The 12746-nt window shown below is 32.7% G+C and overlaps 1 protein-coding gene across 1 annotated transcript in view; it reads left to right on the forward strand.

Moving 5' to 3' along the window:
• LOC117172910 (protein unc-79 homolog) overlaps window positions 1-12746 on the forward strand; it is a 600505-nt gene that overhangs the window by 95961 nt on the left and 491798 nt on the right. The gene's annotated exons all lie outside the window — the stretch shown is intronic.

The raw sequence follows: 12746 nt of genomic DNA on the forward strand, positions 1-12746 counted from the left end.
TGCAACTAAACTATTTCTACTTGGTTACAGTAGTTTTTATATCAGCTTTTGCTCCACACCACTTATTGGTTCATACTCAAGTATACGATCATGCAAAATTAAGCAATATGCCATTGTTTGAGCGGAAAAATGTTCACTAGTTTGAAATTCCAATCGAACGTCACCTGGTCCGTATTTTAAGGACTCATTTTGCTTAGAACAGTCAATTACTACTAGAGGTAGTCTCTGTTTCTTTCTTTCGTCTTTTTTATTTTTATTATCATCAAATTACAATAAAATAAAAAACATAAATAAATAAATAAAGTTGCATTATTTATTTAATTCAAAACTTCAATTTACACATGAAATAGAACAGGATTATAAAATCAGTTTTTTGGACATAGAAGTAATTAAGGATTGGGATGGTAATATTATTACCAATTGATACAGAAAAAGTACATATTCAGGTAGAATTTTAAATTTCCTTTCTGCTCATTTGTTTCAAAACAAAATTGCAGTAATTAAAAACTTAGTTGACAGAGCTCTAGGTTTGTCCCATTATTCATTTCACACAAGAAATTTGAATATTGTTAAGAATATCCTTTTTCTGAATCATTATCTATTATAAAAAGGTTATTTGAGAAAGATACTGAAATTAGAGTTTAACAAATTAAAAACAAAGAGATTAATTATTTCATTGTAGATAATCAGAAAGAGTTCAATGAATATAATTTGTTTAATACAATTGTTCTTACATTTTTTGGTCCAATTTCTGAAACTATTGAACTTATAGTATGTTAAAAAAATGTTTAATTCATACTATTTTCTGCATTCCATTTAAAATGGATTCGGTGATAAATTTTTGCAAGGATCCTTTAGATAATTTTGAAAAGGGTGGTGTTGTTTATAAGATTACTTGCAGGATCTGTAAGATGAATTACGTGGGACAGACTGGCAGACTTCTTAAGACTAGGATAGAGAAACACAAAAGTGATGTAAGTTTGGGACGCTGTTATAAGAGTGTTCTTGCCAGGCATACAAAGAAATTTGTTGATGTTGATCATAAGTGTGACTGGGATAATGTTCCAATTTTGCATAGTAAAATTAATGAGAGAAAAAAGGAATTCATGGAAATGCTTTATATTAAAAAAAAAGAAGTTATCTATTAATTTAAAAACCGATCTGGATGAGCTGAACAAAAGTTATGCTAATATGAATAATTAAATTTAACGTGGCTGTTTCATAATTTCTGTTTTTCTTTTACTTTCTCTATTTGTGATGTAATTGTGACAGACATTTATATTGTGTTAACAACAGATTGGCCTACTGACCCTTATTCGGTTCTCAGGTATCAAAGAGAGAGCACCTGTTTGTGGGTGCTGTCAATTTCTACCACTTAAATTTTTCTTGCCTTGATAATGGTACTGTACGAGTACCGATGCGTTGGCAATGCAATTTTATTTATTTGTGTTTTTTATTTTATTTTATTATAATTTAATGAAAATAAAAATAAAAAAGACGAAAGGTAGAAAAAGAGAAGGAAGGGCATGTGGTTGGCTTCCTTCTCATTTTTCTTTCTTCTTTTTTATTTTTGTCCGAAAATTTTATTTGTTTTTTGTTTTTTTCAGATAACAATAGGATTTTTTGTTTTTGTTTATTCGTTGCGGTCCAAATTCGATGGATGGATTCTTGTTTTATTTAACAGGAATTTGCATCAATTTGATTATTGGACGTTAAATGGGATTTTTAATTGGGATTTTGGTCTAATTTAAATTTCTAAAATTTTGTTTTAGAGGATATTCATACAGTTTCTAAGTATGAAACTTATTGAAATAGGTGGATCTTTTTCAATATATTTTAGTAGCTGAAATTTTCATGAATCAGACAATCTAACACTAGGCAATAACCACTCTATTTTATTACTTTCAATTTTATACTGCTCAATGGGGACTGCTTGCAAGATGGCATTTGCATCACTTTTTGATCTGGTCAAAATAAGTTCATGTTTAGCGTTGACAATGATTTTATGATAATCCTCAGCAAAACCAAATATCATGCTAAGAAGTATGGCTACATCAAAGTAACCAGTGGTGATAGTTAGTGATTGATTATTATCATTTATTTTAAGCCAAGCAGTATTCTGTATGTAACGTCATTGTCCAGGATTTAAAGATACATAATTTTCATATCTTCCTTCTTCAACCAAATGACAGATGGCATTATAAACTAAAATTGTGTTTATCACTGGTGCTCCATCAGTTCTTACGATTCTTCCATGTACGTGTAGTGAACTTTGCTCGGCATACAAAAATACGGATGGAAGCACAAACAATTTTGAAACTTTTTACTCTCTTCTTTTTGCGAGTAGCGTGACCTCGAAACCCAGCCTTTTCAGCAGCAGCACGATTTCAGATGTTATCCCTTCGACAGCTTGTTGTCGACTGATGCTCTTGCTCCATGGTACTAAAGTATTATAGCTGAATATTATAGCTCCTGTAGTTATGTTACATTCAACTCTGAAAGCATTTATTTTGATTATGGATACTGGTTGCTCAGATTCATGATGTTTATTAGGTTCCAATATTCTTGGTGTAAATCCCAATAAACTTGCATTTGAGTCTGATTATGCCAAATTTATATCTCGATTGCAATATATTTCACTTCGTAATGCATTATTATTAGACATATTAGGAATTTCAATACCCTTTTTCACTAAAACATTCTGTAGATAGCGCTGTATATCACCTCTTTCATAACTTTCTGTAGGTATTTCAATTATTTCTTTACCCGCGTAGAATTTATTTTGACCAATGTTTAAAATGGGAATTGAGTTGAAGCTTAGACATTCAACAAGACCAAGAGCGTTATTTTTGTATGAAAACAACTTAATTGGAGCAAAATACTGATTTTCCAGGATCAAAGAAGTGCCCGATAATTTTAACGTCAATGAATCATCCTTGATGACGGCTAGTCTTTGACTGGCTGGAAATCATTAGTCTCAACATTTATATAGATTATACATACTTTGAGATTTTAATTGATTGCATTCAAATTTAAGGCGTAAATGTCCACATACAAATGTATCATAATTTTGAAAGCTCTCATAATTATATGTAAATGTGTTAGATGTATGTAATACTTGACCCCCTTCCCCCTTCCAAGACAAATTGATTAATCACGTTTTAGTAGGAAGCGTAATTTATAATTATTCATAAAAAAACAAGACAAAAAGTAAAAAAAAAAACGAATTTTTGGGACAAAAGACACAAACTACGGAAATGATAAATAAAATAATATAATGAATTGTAAAAATATAAATAGATTAAAACGATACATTTTTCAGGATAGCCAAAATATTAAATTAATTATTATAAACAAAAATTGTACCTTATTTGGCAATAACGGAATTAGCGATCCCAGGCCGAGATGCTAAAATAAATTGAATATGCATTTCATATAACAGTGTTGAACGTAATGTAGAAAAGTTCGCATTTTGGAGAAAATCGAGGGCGCAGCACAAGCTACGTGATGAGAATGTGTTCGTTCAAGCCGAAGGAGCTTTAACAAAAGTTAATTCGCAATCATCAAATTACAGTAAATTATAGAAAAATATAGTCATATTTTACAATTTCCATAATAATGAAATATATCCTTTGATCCGAACTCTTGAAATGTAAGCTAATAACTTGTTTTACAGAAAAATTCGACTAATAAGTAGTCATTTTAATATAAAAATTGAATAGAAACTTAACAATTACTAAAACAATGAAACAAAGCCGATAATTAGTCGAGATTTTGTAAAAAATTAATTGAGTTTCCCCCTTTCATATTTGTAAGCCAAAATTGGGTCCTACTTTTTACATAAAAAAGTTGATCTGAAAAATCCCTCAAGGTACGTATAGGCGTCATCGAAAGTTAACATATTTAAAAAATCAATATTTTAAAGAATCATGTTTTAAAGAATATTCCTTTCCCTTTAACTGTTTCAATATGAATAATATATTATTCATTTGAGAATATATTTTCATGAATAGATTCCAAAACATGCATTAGGGAATTTCATGAGAATAATATGTGTGAAAAGAAATTCGAGGACACTTTTTACATTACTGGCATTACTTATAGGAGTACAAGTGTAAATCTTGGATATTATTGGATATTCTTTGCACTATTTCAATTGCAATCTAATATATATTTATTTGCTTAAACAATATGATCGTTTTGCACCATTTGAATCATTAACAGCTTTAGCTATTCCCGCAGCTCCACCAGCTAGCGCATCTAGCACTTAGACCGGCAAAGATGGGTATAAGAAAGGGTAGAAAGCCCACCCAATTTCTTTGAAACTGGTAAAGTTTTAGGTTTCTTTACATTTCTTTTCCCACAAGTCTTTTTTACAGCTAGACGTGCACCTCTAAGAGCAGGTTTAATAACAGTTTGATCATCATTACTTGGTATCATTGCTTTTTCAGCTGCTGCAACAATTTTTTTGTTTTCTGATAGACCTTTTATTTTTGAGACCCATACCAAATTTGTATTTAATTTTCATTGCATAAGTTATTTCCCAAGCAGCTGCCTTTTCACTCAACCCTGCGTCCTGAGCAAAGAGACGTTTCCAAGCTTCTTCGGCTAGTACACTGTCAGCCGACTTTCTAGCCTATATATTTTCTCTATTTTGTGTGTAGGCTATATAATGCTTCTTACGAACAGAATCAAAAGGGTTAATTCAATGTGTCCTCGAGCAATTCGTTTTGCCAACTTCGTGCCTGGTCTACAGCACTAATATTCAGGAAATTGTAACTCTACAGGAAGATTATTAATAATTTTATTCAACAGACCTTTGCCACGTCTTGCCTCTTTCGAGGATCGCTTACGACTGACTGTAGGTTTGTCACCGTGAACGATCATATCTATTTGAGAGATACTTTTAGACTAAAGTCTGAACTTACATAATCCTGACATTTATAGTTTTTCACTCAGTCATAGTCAAGATGCAGTTTGAAGCACAACTTATATAAACTACCTATCGATAATTTCGGTTCGCTTGTACAACACGAGAAAAAAGAAAAACGGCATGGTCATTTTTTATCAAACAGTGTACGAGCAATATTTGGTGGACCTTCCAACTATGGAAAGACAAATGGTTTATTGGCTCTATTAATACACACAAATGGATTGAGATTTGAAAATGTTTATGTTTACTCTAAAGCTTTAAGTTAAGCAAAATATAAATTTTTATAAAAAGTTCTGAACTTAGTAGCTGGTATTGAGTACTATCCTTTCAATGAGCATGATGATGTTGCAAGACCAAATGAAGCTAATTCAAATTCAGTGTTTTTATTTGATGATGGAGCCTGTGAAAACAAAATAACATAAAAGCATTTTTTTCAATGGGCAGGCACAAGGACGTTGACTGTTTCTATTTGAGTCAGACGTATGCTCTTATTCCGAAACATCTATACGTGATAATGTTAATTTGCTTGTATTTTTTAAATAAGATGAGATGAATCTGAAGCATATATATGATGATCAAGTGAATAGTCACATACCTTATTCACAATTTAAAAAGGTGTGTTTAGCTTGCTGTTATGATGTTAAGAATGGATTTATTGTAATTGATAAGGATAGAAATCTGAATCAAGGTAGATATAGAAAAGGTTTTGAGTGTTTTGTTAATCTGGAAGAGCAATAAATATTTATGTAATGACTACATAGAGACAGTTACACTTTGAACAGTACGGTATCAACATGTCTACATTCGAGGAGGGCTTTCATAAGCAAAAACATATTTTGCATGAAATTGCTAAAGTTGGTCGTCGAAAGCATAGATTACTACTAAGCATTGAAACTATTAAAATAATTGATTCAATCGGAAATGAATTCAAGAACAAAATAAAAAATGAAATGAAGAGTAAATCTGAAGAATAATTTCAGCAAGAGTTTTAAAGTGAAAGTGAAGAGAAAAATGATCAAGATGATGATGAAACTTCATTCTTGTCAGCATACGATTCTGAGGCTTCGGAGGATTTAGAAACATCAGTTCTCTTTTCATCAAATGATATAGCAAATAATTATCTTCAAAAGTTGGGAGAGAGAAGAAGAGATATGGATAATATTTATGGTGTACGAAAATTATCAAAAGACAGACTACTGATTGGAGGTTCTTCGATAAGTTTCAAGAAAAATCTTTTTAATATAGGCACTGTAAGCTATCCAAAGACTGTGGTTTCGCTTGAACTTTTGTTTGAAAAGATACCAAATAGTACTGTTATAAATAATGAAGACCTTGGAAATAATAAAAATGTTGCAATTTCAACCAATTTGCATCGAAAACGTTATAGAGTTGAAGGGGATTTTCGTGATAATAAATCTATCAAATATACAAATTTTATTTTAAAAACTAATTCCCCTTTCGCCTTTGAAAACTAACAAAAAAAATTGAAAGGCGCTCTTCAGTGGACAAAGGTTTAATTCCAAAATATATGGTTGGTTTAGAGGCTAATGAATTAGACTATATTTATTGGGATGATCCAAACGAATTAGTTGATAGATTGCATTTACAGTTAGCATCTCAAGCAGCGGGAAATGCAAGTCACACAAATGAAATTATGTCGATTATTGAAGAATTACGAGAGGCTTGAATTATTTATTAATCAATTTTTAAAAATAAATTAATCAATTCATTAATGATAATTAATATTTATAATCAATTTGACAATATTTTGGTCATTTTCAAAATGAGTATCGATATGTTCGGACGTCATATTAGTCATATATTAAAAAGTTGTGCAATGTAGCTGATTAAAAAGATTTAGATGATGCAGTAAATTTAAATATGATGCAACATGTTTTTTAGTAAAAAACTTAGATTCTGCATCATGTCATAGCTTCTTTGCGAACTGAAATTGTTAACAATAACATGATGATTGAAACTCTAAAAACTTTAGCATATAAAAGTTTACATATTTTGAAAGTTGATGTGGATTCAACTCAAGAACTGGTGCATCGCAATTAATATCTCATTTCTCAGTTGGATGCCAAGCTGAACACACTCAAAAATGAATAACGAAAATGTGCTACTAGTGAAGGAGTTACATAGGCCTGCTAGAAAAAACTACCAACGTCGACACTTTGATATCCGTGGCATCGATGAGACTTGGTCAAGCGATTCTTGTTAAAATGCAACCTTATACAAAAGAAAACAAAGGATATAAGTACATCTTAACTGTAATTGATATATTTTTAAAATTTTGCTTGGGCTATGCCAGCTAAATCCAAGAAGGGTGAAGATATAGCTGTAGCTATGGAATCTATACTTGACAAAGGACGCGTACCAAAAAATATACATGTTCATAGAGGCAAAGAATTTTAGAATTTACATTTTGAAAATTTTATGAGGCGATATAAGGTAAATTTTTACTCGACATTTAGTAATTTGAAAGCCTCAATTTGCGAGCGATTTTATCGTAATTTAAATAATAAAATGTGAATGCAATTCAGCTCATAGGGTAATTATAATTAGATGGATCTTTTGAAATATTTCATTTTATTTTAAAACGATACTAAACACCAGACTATTAGAATGAAACCAAAAGACGTTACTAAACATATTGAGGAAAAATTGTTGTTGAACGTGTACAAAAATTACAATTTGAGACAAACAGTTGACAGTACCAAATAGGTATAAAGCTGGTTACAAAGTACGTGTAAGTAAATTCAAGCACGTTTTTGAGAAAGGCTGCACACCGAATTGGACAACTGAAATATTTACAATAAATCATGTTAAGAATACCGAACCAGTGACGTATATGCTTAAAGATTATCAAGGTGAAACTATCGCAGGCAGTTTTTCTGAACAAGAACTGTGTAGAATTATAATTAAAGACATTTATCTTGTCGAAAAAGTACTGAAATAACATGAAAATAAACTGTTTGTAAAATGGTTAGGTTTCAACAACTCTCACAATAGTTGGATAGATAAGTCTAGTTTGTAAGTATCTTTCGCATTTATTTTAAGATTTTTTCTGAATAAAGTTGACTATTTTCAAACATATATATCTTTTTTACTTACACATCTACCTATCCGTAATCTATTAAATGAAAAAGGCGATTTTTGTTTCAATTACATTTATTCAGATTCTTCTTACCATCAAAATACATGACATTTTTATTTATAAAGGTACCATTCACACATCTGAGTTCTGGTAATTTCTCAATCAGTTCTTTACACACATTCTGATTATAAAAAGTAAACATTTCAAGAAACAGACTTTCGAATCGCATGAGATTAGTAAATATAAGTTTTTTATTGCCTTACTCTTTAAACTTGTATAGTTTTTTCGTATATAAGATTTTACACTTTTAGCAGATGGTGATTTCACTTTACGTCAGACTCTTTCGGCGATGGTTTAAATGATGACCTTCTTTTTACGTTGAACCGGCATAACGCTCTCTTCCAGAAGATACCGGTCGATACAAGGACTGACTTCCTGAAGAACAGCAAACGTTGTTTCTTGCAGTAAAAATGGATAATATTTTTGACTTTCTTGAGTTTTCTCTAAAGCTACTATATAATTTCTAAAAGATATAGTCATGTGTGTCTGGAAATTTCCACATTCGATGCATTGATGCTTCTCTTGGCCATCAAAGAAGAGTGTTATACTTGCAAGAGGATGTCTGACCTGCAGTTTCACTGCTGAGGCGAGCTTCCCATTTTTTTAAATTCAGCGCCGACAATAATTTGTTTTGTGAATTATGAATTCAGGTTGTATGTGGCCGCATGTAACATTGGATTTTTTGGTGTGTAAGGTATATGATTGAAGGTTTTCACAAAATCAGCGATAATTGAAAAAGTGTACAAACTTATACATTTTTCTCCACAAATTCAATGGAGTTGAAGCGTCCACTCAAACACACCATTTCAAGATGCTGATATTCACAGGCTCTCTTCATTTGCATAAACAGATTTTTACCCTATTCACACAATTTGGCAATCCTTTGAGATAGAAAAACGGAGAATTGGTTTTCTATGATTACAAGCGTTCTCGATCCGTACTTTGTCTTAGCTCCCTTAATGTCCGTTATTTCGTATCTCTTGTTAACTTCTAGATCTGTCAGCTTTTCTGTTGCAAGAAAATCTTTACTGCGAGCGGTTTTGTTTAATTTGAGGAAATCCATTTGTTTCTTCTCCTCCACTGCTTGTTATCTTCAAGATTCATACTTAATAAATCTCTTTGTTAGAGTTTGTAAATCAGTTCGTACTCGAATTACTTAGTCGGCAAATATCAAAGGAGAACGTTTATTTAATATAGTTCAAACAGATAAGGATTCCAGGACTCGACGATGACGCTATCAGAATGGCCTTATTTTCTCAGCAATACATGTGATATGATACCAGTTTGAAAGGAAACAGTACTCAGAATTCGATGTAACGTACATTTCATTGTTTCTCCCACGTTGAAATCCTTAACACCTACAATCTAATTTCATCTCTGACTCATAATGCCGGGGCATAACAAAGGCAGTCATGAGTCATTGATGGTGGTTGCAGATCTTGGAAATTCTCAATGACGCATTATTGCGCTAAAACATTTAATACATATTATTTTGGGGTGAAAAACTTCAATTCCGGGAATAGCAGGTATTAAATAGCCTAATATTGCAACATCATATATCATATCATCTCCTATTTCATATTTTACGGACTGAAAAGTTCTATTCCCATGATTTTTAAGTATTGATTTCTAATATCGATAGTATGGATCGGTAACTCCAAAACTGTGATTCATAAGTCAGCATAAGGCAAAGGACCAATCTTACAGCCTTCTGTGCTCTAAACGCCAGTTTCCTATTCGTACGGGAAAAAGTGGTACAGAATTCTCCCTGCCTATTTACATTAAAACAAAACTGCATACTCTCTTCTAGTAAAACGTGGACGAAAATTATACAATTTCGGAACAGAACCGCAATCTCGAGCATTATTTGAAGACAAAAATATTAACAAGAGTAATAAATAAATAATAATAAATAAATATCTAACAACGTAGAAAAGAAATCACAATGAGTGCCGAATACTCGCCAAACCCACTTTTTTACTTATGGGTTTTTTTGCAACCATAGAAGACAGACTAATGGAGGTTATATTTAAAAAATAATATTTTATTCGTATCCTATTGCTAATTGTGAAGAGAAATGTTGACCTTCTAGTATGTTCTGCTAATATTGACAATTCTAAATAAAACTTACAAAACCATCTTTTTTACCGCAGGAAATACGTGCTAAACTTCATTGGAGGGTTAAGTGCTATAAAAATAAGTGGAGTTGAAGCGCAAAATCGAAAATCATAGGTTTTATCGACCGAAGTCGTTTGGTAATTTATTTAGTGAGCCTTTGTCACAATCTATACTGTCAAACAGCCAATTTATTTAGTAGGGCTTATTATTCAAGTTACTAAGACTTCTTAATCAGCAGTTTATAAAATAAGAATAAACTAATTAAAATTGAATCAAGCCATGTTTTCCTCATTTCAGTTTCTGTAAACACCTTGAATCTTATAAAAGTGAATAATTTAATATATAAACTAAATAAAATAAAGCCGCAGGATATTTGAAGATGAAATGTTCGTAAACCAAATATGAGAGTTTACTAGTAAATAATTTCACGAGTTTGGTTAGGAAAATGGTACAAATATTTGAAAAAAAATTCTTGTAATGATACAGGGAAGCTGCATCAAGCCTTAAGTCTGTATGTAGTTATGTGTACGTGTTTAGGCAAATTGTAGATAAAACGGATACATGCATTTAACGCACGCTCGAGCTTTAAATACCGAGTAGCAACAAGTTGGACAAGGAAACTACTGTAAGTACTGCTCTACCGCGGCTTGAGTCATCAACCTTCTGTCGCGCCTGTATCACTTTTTAATTTAAATGGTTACGTAATTAAAGAATACCAGTAACAAGTCTATGCAGTGAGCAAACAAAAAGTCACTTAGGTATCTTGCTTTTTTGAGCAATTTCTCATAAATTTTATTTTTCTGGGTAAATAGGACTTAATTATTTTTCTTTAATCAGGACGGTCGAATAATGTTCGATTAATAAACACATAATTTTTTGGCACTGCCCGATCCAGCAATTATTAATAATAAAACAAACATTTGTTTCTTCGAGCCGGATCTCTTAGTGAAAATAAATAACATTAACAAATGTGTCAACTGTGAAAACTGAGTGCAGTGAGATGCAACGGAAAATTGAATCCCTAGCTTCGCTCTACCAGAGGGTTGAAATTTGTGCCCTTGGTGACCACGCCTCACTCGCCGTAACAGCAGGTAAACTCAGACAGAGATACCAGATCCGACGAGATCCGGCGGTGTAGTCAAAAATAAGAGAGACAGAGGTAAGCGTTATCACGGCCTAAACGCGGGTGATGAAATCGAGGAGTTGACAGAACTAACAGAAACCACCCGTAGCCGAGTTTCTCACACAGACAGGCGCGCTGAGTGGGGTGCGCTAAGTGTCGACTGACAATAAATTAATCGATTTCTTTATGTGCGTGTTTACTTCGCCGCTCAGCTATTGTGTGCTGAACAGAACTGTCACATTTTCTTTGCGCATAAGTAGACAGTTTATTTTATTCTCGTGCCTTCTCAGAGTTTAAGTAATTGCATTTATTATTGCAAAAGAATGGTATGGCCTTCCTGTTTACATGATCTTTCAGCGATTGGATACAATATACGGCAAATCCTGAGAGGATAGTTAGAAAGCGCCGACTTCACAGCCAAAGTATTACATTTTGCATACATTTTTGGCGGGCAAATTGGCGGGCAAGGCGGGATCTTCAAAGCTGTTGAGAATTACGAACTTGCTTCCACTAGAAATTTCAAGTCACCGCCAGACAACAACAACAAAAAGATTTGTAAAAAAGTTACACCAGCACATACTTATCATACTGCCTTAGAAAAGGGGAATTGTAGATTTGGTGACTATAAGCGGAACCAAATATGTGATAGTTTTTACCATAGCATGTTTCCCTTTTATTAATACTCTTTTATTAGATACTCGTTTCCACACCACCTATAAGGTAAAATAAGGGGGTCGCTTTCCTTGTGGTTTCTCGATAAGGCCTAATCCACGTGGATAAATGGATGGATAGATGGATTGATAAACGGATTGATGGGCGAATAGATTGATTAAATAATTAATGAATGTATGGGTAAATTGACGAATGTATCGGTGGAGGGATGGCTTTTTTAATTATCTTTTGATGTGTTTATTTTGATGTTTGTGACCTGGTAACTTTTCGTCGTTTTGAAATTCTTAAATAACCTGTTTGTGCTTTTATCGTCCAATCTTTTTCTGGTGGTGCTTCTGTATCGCCTAAATCTTCTTCTTTCTCAGTTTGGACAGTTTGCAGGGGTCAGCTTCGATTTCTTCCTCTTCTACCTCTTTCTCTGAGTTGCGCAAAACCTCTGTAACCTTTGCGCATTCTGCTCCTTGTAAACTATGTACATGATAGAAAATGTAATGGCTGCCTTCCAGCAACTATATCTGGAGCAGCATCCTTTCTTACATGTGCTCCTGAGACTCTTCTCAAAGTCATCTCCCGCAAATGAAAAAAGGATGCGATTTATAATTAGGTTGCAAAAAGGCAGGCTGAAATGTTTTTTTTTTATTTGAATAAACATCATCCATCCATCCATCCATCCATCCATCCATCCGTCCGTCCGTCCGTCCGTCCATCCATCCATCCATCCATCCATCCATCCATCCATC

This window comes from Belonocnema kinseyi, chromosome 5, assembly GCF_010883055.1.
Source record: "Belonocnema kinseyi isolate 2016_QV_RU_SX_M_011 chromosome 5, B_treatae_v1, whole genome shotgun sequence".
NCBI lineage: Eukaryota > Metazoa > Arthropoda > Insecta > Hymenoptera > Cynipidae > Belonocnema > Belonocnema kinseyi.